Below are 12,117 nucleotides of genomic sequence, written 5' to 3'. Positions count from 1 at the left end.
CCATAATAAATCTATGCCGTGCATGTCGTCATATTAGGAGGCAACTTTGGCCCCTATACTTTCATTATGGAGACAACTTCGGCTCCCATTACATCACATTTTGGAGGCAACTTCGGCTCCTAATACATTTCCTATGGAGACAACTTCAGCTCCTTATACTTTTCTTTATTCATGTTCATGCTTCATGTTATAAAACTATCATTCTTTCACTTTCATATTCATGTATCATTCAACAATATTTCTTTTTCATAATTCATTTTAAACAAATCATGAAATCCTTAACTGATCTTAAAGCTCATAAAACACATTTCATTTCTCAATCTCATAAACATACTTTGAAGCATTATCAAATCATATTTCATTTCTCATTTCATAAACATACTTGAAAGCTCATAAACTATCATCAAATCATATATAAACATAATTCAAAGTATCGAAAGCATTCTTACTCTCATCGTCACCAACAAAGCCTACCCACAACAATCACATTGAAGCCCCCCTATCAGCAACACTAAAAAAAAAAAATCCACATATTCAACCCCATACCCAAAACCCAAGCACCCGAACAATTACCCATTCCAGCGGGAATCCACCAATTGCTACACAAGGTTGCCCCAACAACCAACATCCCTACGTATCACCACCCACAAAGCCACGACGTCCGTTCCATATTGTCATGCTGCCAAACAACCACGTCTCCACTATCGTCCTAGATGTGCTGGCCACCACAGATCAACTGTTCGTTCCATAGACTCGCCAAAAAGTACCGTACCCAATTGCACATTTACTTTGCCAATCTTCGAAGAGGTGCTCCAACCCGCACCACCATCATCCTTGTCTTGCTGATCGGTTTGCACTACTCCTTCATGCCCCTGGGTCTCGATCTTGTTACTATGGTGGGAGAGACCCAAAGTTAAAGAAAATAGTTTTTTTGGCTCTCTTGTCTTTGGATTGAAAAGAAGAGAAAGAAGTATGTCTACTTTGTTGGTTTTAGAAAAAGACAAAAAAGAAAAATGAAGCTTCATGTCTATTAATGGGAAATGGTGATATATGTTCGCCACTTCAACGTGAGTCAAGGGCCTTTGACAGTTTTACCTGGTCATTATTTTTATACTATCACCATGTGTTCTAAAAAAAAATTATCACAATGCTTGCCAGTTGCCAACCGAAAATCAATATGCTCTTAAAAATTATTAAACACAAAAAAGGGGTTGTTCTTTGCATAATGGAATGGAGGACAAACTATGACCTGGAGGACAAGGTCTATCTAAACGGGGAAAGAGTGTTACAGGTCTAAATCCGGTAAAAGGATATTAGAATTAAGAGAATTCTCTAATCGGAAAATAAGGAGACGTGCTCATAAAGTAGAATCTGTGACGCCCCACCTTTTACAAAAAGGTGTAAGTGGTGATATCTAATCAATCACGTGATGTTACTACATCAGATATAGAATCTTGTAGTGGAATATATTTTTTTGTTTCTAAACACACTAGGAATTCCTCACATAACACATAGAGCTGATTGAAATACCTCAATAGATAATATTGACTTGGTTTTAATTACATGTAAATGCATACAAGATGCATCAAATAGAAGTATGTGCCACAAGCAGCACTTAAGCATACATCATTAATATAAACTGAGTTATTGTCATATTACATAAAATAAAGGAAATGAATATAAACATAACCATATAAAACTAGCTCCTCAGAGGCTAGCAAAAGACATGCAACCGATGGTCTAGTAACCATCAAAGCTGGCAAAGGGACCCTTGCCCTCAATTTCGAGGCCTGCATCAAGGTCTATGTAAACATGACATCATCATATTTACATTGGCAAACAAGTGAGTCTCCTGTTTATATAATATAAAAGACTGTTGATTTATTGAAGCAGTTTCAATAACAAAGATAGTGAATGTATGCATATGCAACGTAATGACCTTTTGGTTGGAGTAAAGTCTTATATTTATGTTCTTTCACACCTCTCGTACCAAGGCTAAATTCCAGCCCATTTTGGTGTATTAGATTTCAAAGCCATTACTTCCCACTATATAAATCTTATTGAATTTTTGAACTAGTAGCCGTTACTCCCCAGTCCACTGGTAGTCATTACTCCCCAGCTTTTTATTTATCATTAGTCTTTGGAATGATAAACTGATAGTCATTATTACCTAGCCTATTAATAGCTATATACATTCATGTACATATATTCAAAGTAGATAATGAATAAAACAACAATTATTATAGTAATAAAACACAGTGTCATTTTCCTGTAAGTACTTCCATACTTAACACTTTTTTGACTGAATTCACGTATTCTTTTTTGCATATTATTGGGATTGGTGTCCAAAACTCCAATTGCATTGATGATGCTTTTCTGTAATTGTATAATATTGAACATTGGACATATACAATAACATTTTTATGTGTGTATATATATATATATTATATACGTAGAAGGTCCCTAAGTTACATTGTATTTGACTATGGTGTGAGTAATGAGATTATCACACAGAAGATCATAGTCATAAGTCCTTGTAATTTATAAAAGATTGTTCATAGTCGCAAATGAAACATATAAATCAATCTAGACTATAACATGCCAACCTCAACGATCTATCTTGATTAAGGAAAGTAGGTGGGGGTTCGAGTTGATATGTTGGTGTAAGAGTAAGGTAGTGCCATGCACAGAACATACTACGTGAGTCATCATTCTTTCAACACTGTGATAAAGAATGATGTATGTGCACAATGACTTATAATAGTTACTCTAAATTCTGAAGATTCTGAAATCAATTATAAAATGTAAGTCACTTTGATGTATACATGAGTGAGATCAATCATGGTCAATATCTTTGTGCATCGGGTGATCACAAGTAGCATTGTGAAATCTGTTCTTAAACTTGTCCTTAAAGAAATAGTCAGTGACCAAATCATTGCAGAAATAAATGGTCACTAAAGGGCTAAGCAAAAGAAAAGTGCTACATCTTAGAGGGATTGTATCAGATGAGGGTTGCTAGGCCCTAGTAAAATAAGGTTTGACTTTAAACCTATTTATCATTGATTTTCTCTTTTGTTTAGAAAATTCAGTTACCTTAAGTCATATCAACGAACTTCATACCTTATTGAGAAAGTCTTCACACACACACGCATTGCATGAGTTAAGTAATCTGTTTAAAATTTTTATATACAGGAAAATTTGTGCTAATTGAACTCTTAACTCTCAATTATATCTTTGCATATTTTTGAAATGCTATTTGACTACTGTATAACTTGAATATACATGTGTGTTCTGAAGCTAATGTTAGGGAAAATAGTTTTTCTACAAATTTTCCTTTAGTTTCTGTTTTTCAATGTGAAGCGTCCAAACGGTAGTCTCTTTCGTCCGAATGGGTGCGGTTTAGTCAACCAGACGGTCTAGTAACATGTTTGGACGCGTGTGGCTTTGCCGAAGGATGACATGGCAGCAGAGACGGAGGGAAGGGGGGGCCAGTAGGGGCCATGCCCCCCCCCCCCCCCCCCCCCCCAATTTCTGTAAAAAAAAATTATAAACCAAACCCATTAGGAGCCCAATGTTTCATCATCACTACACATCGTTGTTTCTGTCCAGCAAAGTAAACGTTCTCCCCTTCCTTTGCCTTTCGCTTCAACCACTGACTCATTGTAAGTGTCTCTTCCACTCTTCATGCCCATAGCTTCCGATTCCTCTATTTCCATGTCTTCCATCCTTTCTATTTCACAATAAAACGCATATATGTTTGTTTGTATGAATAAAACACAACTATGTATTTTGCACAATAGTCGCGAATATTTATATGGGGTTGTTGGATTTCCAATTTCTTGGACACTTTATGTTTTGTTTGGTTCTGAAATGTATGAAGGATAATTTTTTTTTTTCTTTTTTTTTTTTTTCTTTTTTCCTTTCCTTTCCCTAATGTTTTCAGAGAAGAAACGAAGACTGATGGGTTAAGTGGAAAAATTACTAGGAATTTAGGTTCAGAACCTTAAAAAGGTACAAATAGGTTTTTTTTTTTTGTCGGAACTTTTTTGCGGAATAAACTGTGGTTTCAGTATGAGTTGAAAGTGCTTCCAAAATTTGTGGCAAATTACTCAAAATGAAATAGCTAACAAGTGTTCGATAAAATGCCGAGTTGTGCAATTTACCTTTATATGACTGTCATCTTTGATGCCCTCGAGCATATGAAACATTTATTTTGTATATTTTATTTTGTTTAATTTTTTTTTTTTGGTCAAAACTAAAATGATGCTAAATTTCGTTTTTATATATTTATTTAATTATTTCATCTTCAATCTTAAAAATATTTCTTATTTATGCTTTGACCCTTACCCCTATTTTAATATATTTGTAATTCATGCATTGGCGGCTTGGCCCCTGTCCAAAATACTTTCTGGCTCCATCTCTGCATGGCAACCCCCGTCCGGATGGGATAAGTGATGCATCCGGACGATTACCCTACAGGTCTTAAAATCGCATCTCTTTCTCTCTAGCTGCCGCACATTCCTTTCCTTTTCACGATATTTCCTTTTGATTTTTGGGTGTTTTGTGCTTTTTTCTCATGTTTTCTCACAAGTTCTCGGCTTTTTTTTTTGTCCTCTTGTGCATTTTCTCTTCATTCCAGGTATCTTGCTTCATCTTTTGCATTATTTTTAGTTTTAATTAATTGTTAATCTTTTAATATTTTGGAATATATTTTGAGATAAATGTTGGATATTCTTGAGTATTTTCTCTGCTATTGTGATTGGAATATTTGTTCTATCATTTATGTGGACTGTGTTGGGATATTATTGCATATTTGTAATTTCTAGAAAAGTCAATTTTACTACCGTTATAATGCCAGTTATTCTAGAGATGAATGTTGTTAGGGCTAATGTTTTAGTAGCACCCCTTGATGTTATTGATGACATCATTCAAACCTATCACTGGGGTTACCTCTACAATTGTGCCTGCATTGTGCTCACCAGGCTGGTCAGAGAATTCTATGCGCATCTGGAGGTTGTGAAGGATGAGGAGAGTGGCATTGTCTTTTAGTCCACTATAGAAGGGTATGTGCTTCAAATTGATCTATAGGTCATCATTAGGATTTTGGGTGTACCAGTGCTTCATATATCTGCCAGTCCATTCAATGAGGTTTTGGAGCCTCCTACTTAAGAGGATCTTAGAGAGTTCTTTAATGCTATATTATAGGGCTAGGAACAAGCTAAAAATATCAGAATCGATGCCTTTTCTCCCCTGCACCCCCTGCTCGCGAAGATTGTCCAGCATAATCTTTGGTCTACTGTTTGTAGGAGTGATCAAATTCAGAAAATGGCTCAATTTTTGTATGCCATTATCATGAGGTTGCCATTTTGCTTGTGCAAGCATATCCTCAATCTTATGCTAGAGGCCCGAGATGAGAATACTACAGGACTTCCATCCACATGTTTGATCTCGTAGATTATCATTCAGTCTGGGATAGACATCTTTGGAGAGCTCAAGATGAAAATTCAGGACCCCCTCAGCAATCAGACCCTGATGAAGTCGAATGCCCAGCTGAGACATGAAGGCCAAGATGAAGCTCCTCAGCCTCCTCCTATTCATGTTGAGCTGCCTACTGTAGCATCATCTTCACAAACTGCTCCTCCGTCTCCACAGTTTGATGCAGCTTTGGCTCAGATTCTAGCTTCTCTAAAGTCACTTCAGGGAGGTATGAGTTCTATGCAACTGAGGTTCACTCTATTAACCTCCGTGTGGAGCAATGCCAGCTGGATATCCAGGAGTGTCTCCAGCACCATCATCCGTTTTGTGATGACGAGGATCATCCATCTCTTGCTGAGGAGGATTGATTATTTTGTTTGGTGCTTTGCTTGGCATATTTTTAGACATTTTTTTTTATTATTATTATTGTTTTCATGTTTTGGATTATTGTAATATTTTTATAACTCTGGATTAATTTACTCTGTTTACCCTTGTCTTGCTGAGACATTAATAGGGAGTAATTTTATTGCTGGTTTTTATATGCTCTGTTTATCCTTTGTCCTTTTGAGAGGGGGATTATTTTTTGATTTGGACCGGAATTATATTTTTAAACCGGTCAATTGATTTTTGTCCCAAAATGGCCAAAGGGGAGTTTGTTAGCTTGTGATTGGCTGCATTCTGTTGGACAAAATCACTTCTATGTAATGTTGCCAGTGTGTGATTTGATCAGCTGTGAAGTCTATCTTAGATAGGAGCCCTAGGGTAAAGGATTCCATTGAAGACCCCTTTAGGTAGGAGATCTGGTTGGGAGGCGTTCGAGTATAGGTACACGTCAGAGTTCAAGGTACGACCACTGCATTAGGAGTATGTGAGTGCTACTGTTTTGTAACTAGCTTTGTCTTCTGAATAGTGAAAATCCTGGGTTTTGGTTGCCCCGGAGTGATTTTTCTCTTAACTGAGTTTCCATTTCGTCAACAAAATATTTGTTTCCTTTAAAGTCCGCATTTAATATTTTGTTGCACACACACACACACACACACACACACACACACATTGTAATTTAGAAGTCATCTTTATTTTTCAATGCACAGGAAAACTTAGTAGATATTAGTCATAAACTCTCAATCATATATAAGCATATTCAATTAACGCACAATGATCTGAGGTATCAAGCAAAAAGACATGCAATATCTAAAAAGCTATCAAAAGAAAAAAAATAAATTTCCGCATCTTCTCCCCCAATATATATATATATATATATATATATATATATATTAGTGTTGAAAATGAAGACGGAAAAACAACAAAAACATGCTAGATGAAAATAAATGGACAAACACTTCCTAACATGTGTGATAAGATCAAACCTGTTCACATATAAGGTTCAAAATTTACCAAGACAAAAATAGCAGCCTGATGTGCTTTTTCTGTCATCCCCAAATAGTATTTGACATGCATTAGGATTTAGGAACCAAAATCCTAGGCATGGTGAGACTTCACCTTTACTAGGTGAGTCTACTCCCCTTCAAGGGGTGAATGGTCTTATCATTCCTGACCTATACCTTCTTAACCTGTGGTGGTGGTTTGCGGGTCTTGTCCATATTGACCATTCTCATTAGCATACCTTGCATCAGGCTCAGTAATCCCTCATAGCCATGGTTGCTATTGAGCTTTTGCGGCCTTTTCTTGTAGTGCCTTGATTTGTTCTTCATTGGTTTGCCACTTTGATTGGCAGGAACAAACTTCTACTGATGCCGTGGAGCCTCATGTGCTGTTGGAGGTATAATGCCTGATGTAGCTCTTGTTGGGAGCTCCCTCTGAACCTTAGATTTCTGGGCCTGGAGTTGTGGACATTTGGGTCGGATGTGATCGGTGATGCCACAGTGATGACAGGTGGGCAGGCTTCTTTTGTTGTAATGCTTTTTGACAGTCTCTTTCCTTGGAGCATCCTTCTTAATCCAAGGCCTGTGGAATTTCAACAAAAAATAATTTGGTCTAATGTGACCAATTGTAACAACCCGCCTTTTACAAAAAGACATGAATGAAAATTTTGAATTTCCACGTATCGTTAAGACATCAACACTGACGTCATCAGAGTATAATTTAATAGCGGAATATAATTATAATAAACATCTAGGTTAAGAGCATAGCCAACATACCAGAGCTTCTAATAAAAATACCTCATATAATAAAAGCAAGTGTAATTAAGTCATTGTACGTAAGATAGGTCTTGTGCCACGCAGGGCACGAATAAAATAACTAAGTTATCTAGAGTATCATTGTTATTACATTACAACATAAATAAGAACATAATATCCGTCCTAAGTATAATATGGACTACCACCTAGCAGTCCACAAAACTGGAGACATCACAGTCTCAAGACCTACTATCAGGATCAGCCTAACCCTTAGGAAAATCCTGATATTCCTCATCCTCAAGACCTGTATTAATGTTTAACATGGGAGAAGAATGATACAGAGGAGAATACTAAGCGAGTCAACCGTTTTCATTAATAAAATGAATGCTAATTTATTTATAAAATGCAGCACAATGAATATATAACTTCATACACACACACACACACGCACACACACACACACACACACACATATCTACATATATGTACATATATGTTTATATATATATATACATATATGTACATATACGTATCTCTCTCTCTCTCCTGAAACCGTAGCACACGTGCACTTCACTTTTCCCTTCTCATTTTCAACCAAAACTCTCCCTTCTCACTTAGTGCCATACCACAAAACACACACTTTTCTCTTCACCGCCAACTCACACACATACACAAACATCACTACCCTTTTTTTTTTGTTTTTTGTTTTTTTTTTCACTTCATCATTCCATCCCACATGTTACCCTCACTATGCACCCCTGCTGTCCAACACCAAAACACACACTATACCTCACAATAATCTCTCCTCTCCTCACACACTCACTGCCCGAAGCACACACACTTCCACACCAACTTTTCTCTCTTCTTCCTATCCTTTCTTCTCTCCCTTTCTTCGTTTTCTCATTATTTTTCTGCACTGGCCAGCATCTACAACAGCCCTTCCTTCATATTTTCTTTTCTTTAACACACACACATCACTCTAAACACTCAACATCAGTATATATATGTACTTATATATATACATATAAACACATCTATATAGATAATCACACACACACACACACACACATATATATATATATATATATATACATAAACACATATATACTTATTTTATCTTAAACAAAGTTATTCCAATAAGTTATTCATTAAATGAAAGCATCAACTAAGCTCTTACCTATTTGGCTTGCTGTTCTACTGATCAAGAAGTCCAGAGTCCACACCAGAAAATTTTACACCAAGAGAAAGAGAAACAAATCAAAACTCCTCTGTTTTTGTATCCAAAAACAGGGGCTGTTTTGTGGTCCTAAAAACTGATTTTTGCTGGAGTTTAGGAATGTTAAAAGGGCTTCAAAAGCAGCTTATAATCACAGGAAATGGAAGAGAAGTGATGAAACTTTAGACTTAAAGTTTCAGCATTCAAAAGAAGAAGAATAGAAACTGAAAACATCAGCACTTCCCCATGGTTTTTCTGATTTTTCTCTTCACCTCCAGTTGCACCCATGCATGGCTTATATAAGGGCTTCAATAGTTGAGATCATCCCAGCATTTCACGTCCTCAATGGTCGGATTTGAAGCAGCTGGCACTTTGAAATGATTAAACGAATAAAATTTAATCTTTAAGATTTTATAAATCTTATCTTAATCTAACTTAGTTATAAACTAACTAAACTTTGCTAACCAACTTAACTAACACGTTTTTGATCCACTGAACGCAGTTACAGCAAGTGGGTTCCAAGATATTTAAGGATAAAAATCATGATTCGTCGCTTACACGAACACTGCATTACACTGTAGTAGAAAGTCGCTCGATCGACATCGAAAGTGAATTCGCTCGATCGATATTAAATTGATCGATCGACTTCCGTTTCATCGATTATATTATCGATTAATTGCTTATCACTTGATCGAATACAAACTCGATCAATTGACTTCAATCTAATGTCGCTCGATCGAAATTGGTTGGCTCAGAATACATGAATCTCTTTATACATATAAATATGTGTGTGTGTGTGTGTGTGTGTGTGTGTGTGTGTGTGTGTATAACAAGATCACTTATAAAGTCAAGGATTAAAACTATCATTCTTGACACATGCTCTAATTTCACATTAACGAATTAACACTTAAGCATGTGGTAATACCGGGTATTACACCAATCTTCCCACAATTATGACAATTTGGAACAAACTTACCTTGTGTTTTTGATTCCTTGGACTTTGGCATCACATGATTATATAAGCAAGAATTTTCTAAACAAGCTGTATCTACTATCATAGGCTTAATAACAATAAAATCTTATTTAAAATCAGAAGCATGTGAAGTAGAAGGACTCAAATCATCAATAATTAAATCAGGCTTGTTAAAAATATCTATATGAATACAAAACATGCTTTTCAAATTATCACTAGAGAAAATTTTTCAAAATATTCTCAAGTGCATTAATAGTATTAAGCAACATGGTATTCTCAGATGTTAAAAAGTCAATCAAAACACGTGATTCAGATAATTGAACAGTAAAAGACTTTTTTTTCTTACTTCACATTTTTAAGCTCTTTATGAGAAACTTTAGAATTTTTAGCATTCTTCAATTTATCAAAATCCTTAAAGAGCTTAATATCAGAATTCTCTTTAGATAACTGAGAAGAATTCATGATAAAAGGTGTAATAAAAAAAAATAGAAGTCACAAAAGATAAGGATCACACTCAGGAATTAAATCTTTTGAACTGAGTGTACCCGCTCTGATACCAATTGAAAAATAAAGACGACTTCTAATTACGGTGTGTTTGTGTCTGAACAGTGTGTAACAAAATATTAAATGCAGAATTTAAAGGAGACAAATATTTTGTTGACGAAGTGGAAACTCAGTTAAAAGAAAAACCACTCCGGGGCAGCCAAACCTAGGATTTTCACTATTCAGAAGACAAAGCTAGATACAAAGCAATAGCACTCACATACCCCTGATGCAGTAATTATACGATGAACTCTGATGTGTACCTATACACGAACACCTCCCAATCAGATCTCTTACTGATGAGTGTCAAATATTTTATATTTGAACCCCTTAACTTATATTTGTTAAACCTTTCGTTTTATTATTTTCTAAAATTTTTGGTTAGTTTGGTATTTTAGTGTTTTGCAGGGTCATAAAGAAAAGGTAGCGGTATTTTTGTGGATTTGCAATAAAAAGAAGAGAGACACGTTTTTAAGATGAGTAATGATTGAACACCACCCAAAGATACAACTTTTCACTACCTTACCTATGTGGCATGATGGTACCCTACCTTTTATTTTTAAAGAATAAAAAAATTCAAAAAGTAGTGGGGAACTACCTTACTATATAGGTAAGGTGGTGAAAAGTTGTGTCTTTGAGTGGTATTCAATCATTACTCTTTTAAGATTGGGGCTCTAGCTAGGAAAACACAGGACGCTGGAATCAATTTTGGAAGGATTATTTCTTTTAGCCGTGCGAACTGAAAGAGCACTGACATTAATGTGTGTGATTCTTTCCAAAAGACTTGACACCGACTTGCACTAAATCACGTGGAGCAGCCTTGCATGAGACACAAGCTTTCTTTGATAAGGAAAGAGCCGTGCGTCAGTTTTGTTTTACATGATTCTTTCCAAAAAGGGGTGCAAGGAACACACGTTTTTGTCTCCACTTGAAGGGAAATATGCACCGAATTGAAATAGTCTTTTCAAAACAGACATGCATGTTTTCTTTTTAAGGAAGGTGCAGAAGGAGAGAATCACGCATGCACGGACGTTATTTTGCAAGGCACCAAACCGATCGAACAAGACACAGCACCAAAAGTACACGTGATTCCCGTCCAAGACAAGATCACGCGTTTTTGCAATTTGGCAGCTAGACACGATCGAGTTCTTTAATTTCCAAATCTGGAAGTAGGGAAAAGAAAACGTGATTCTCTAGACCCTGAGGGACGCTTCTTTCCTCAACTGGCAGCTGATCTAAGCAAAGCATGCACCAAGAGACACATTGTATTTTTAGGAAAGTGAAGCATTTAATTTGAAGACCTAGAGCAGACGTGAGCATGGGAGGCGCAAGTCAGCTTCTTTTTCTTTCCAGTTCAAGACCGAGACACACAGACATCACATGATTTCTTCCCATGCAAAGTTGCAGAACCGACTGAACATGCATGTTTTCTCCACATTTGGCAAGCACCGAACTGATCACGCAAAACCTGGAGAACCGAGAATCCTGGCGGGTTCACTTTAGGAAGGCTTGGACACGTTTATTTGGGAAGACCAAAAGCACCAAATCCATGCAAGGAAGGCGCAGATCAGAGAGACACCCGGACATGATTTATTTCCTTAAGAGACCTGGGCAGCACACGTTTCTTTGTCCAAGGCTTGGCAGCATGCACAGACACGGTTCTTTCCAAAAATACATAGCTGCCATGTGATTTTTTTAAGCTAGACACGATAGGAACCAAGCCACGCGTGAGTCTTTCCAAAAGGTGACCAATTAAGGCAGACAAGTTTTCT

This window comes from Alnus glutinosa, chromosome 8, assembly GCF_958979055.1.
Source record: "Alnus glutinosa chromosome 8, dhAlnGlut1.1, whole genome shotgun sequence".
Taxonomy (NCBI): domain Eukaryota; kingdom Viridiplantae; phylum Streptophyta; class Magnoliopsida; order Fagales; family Betulaceae; genus Alnus; species Alnus glutinosa.
The sequence above is the reverse complement of the archived record's forward strand: the minus strand, read 5'-3'. Positions refer to the sequence as shown.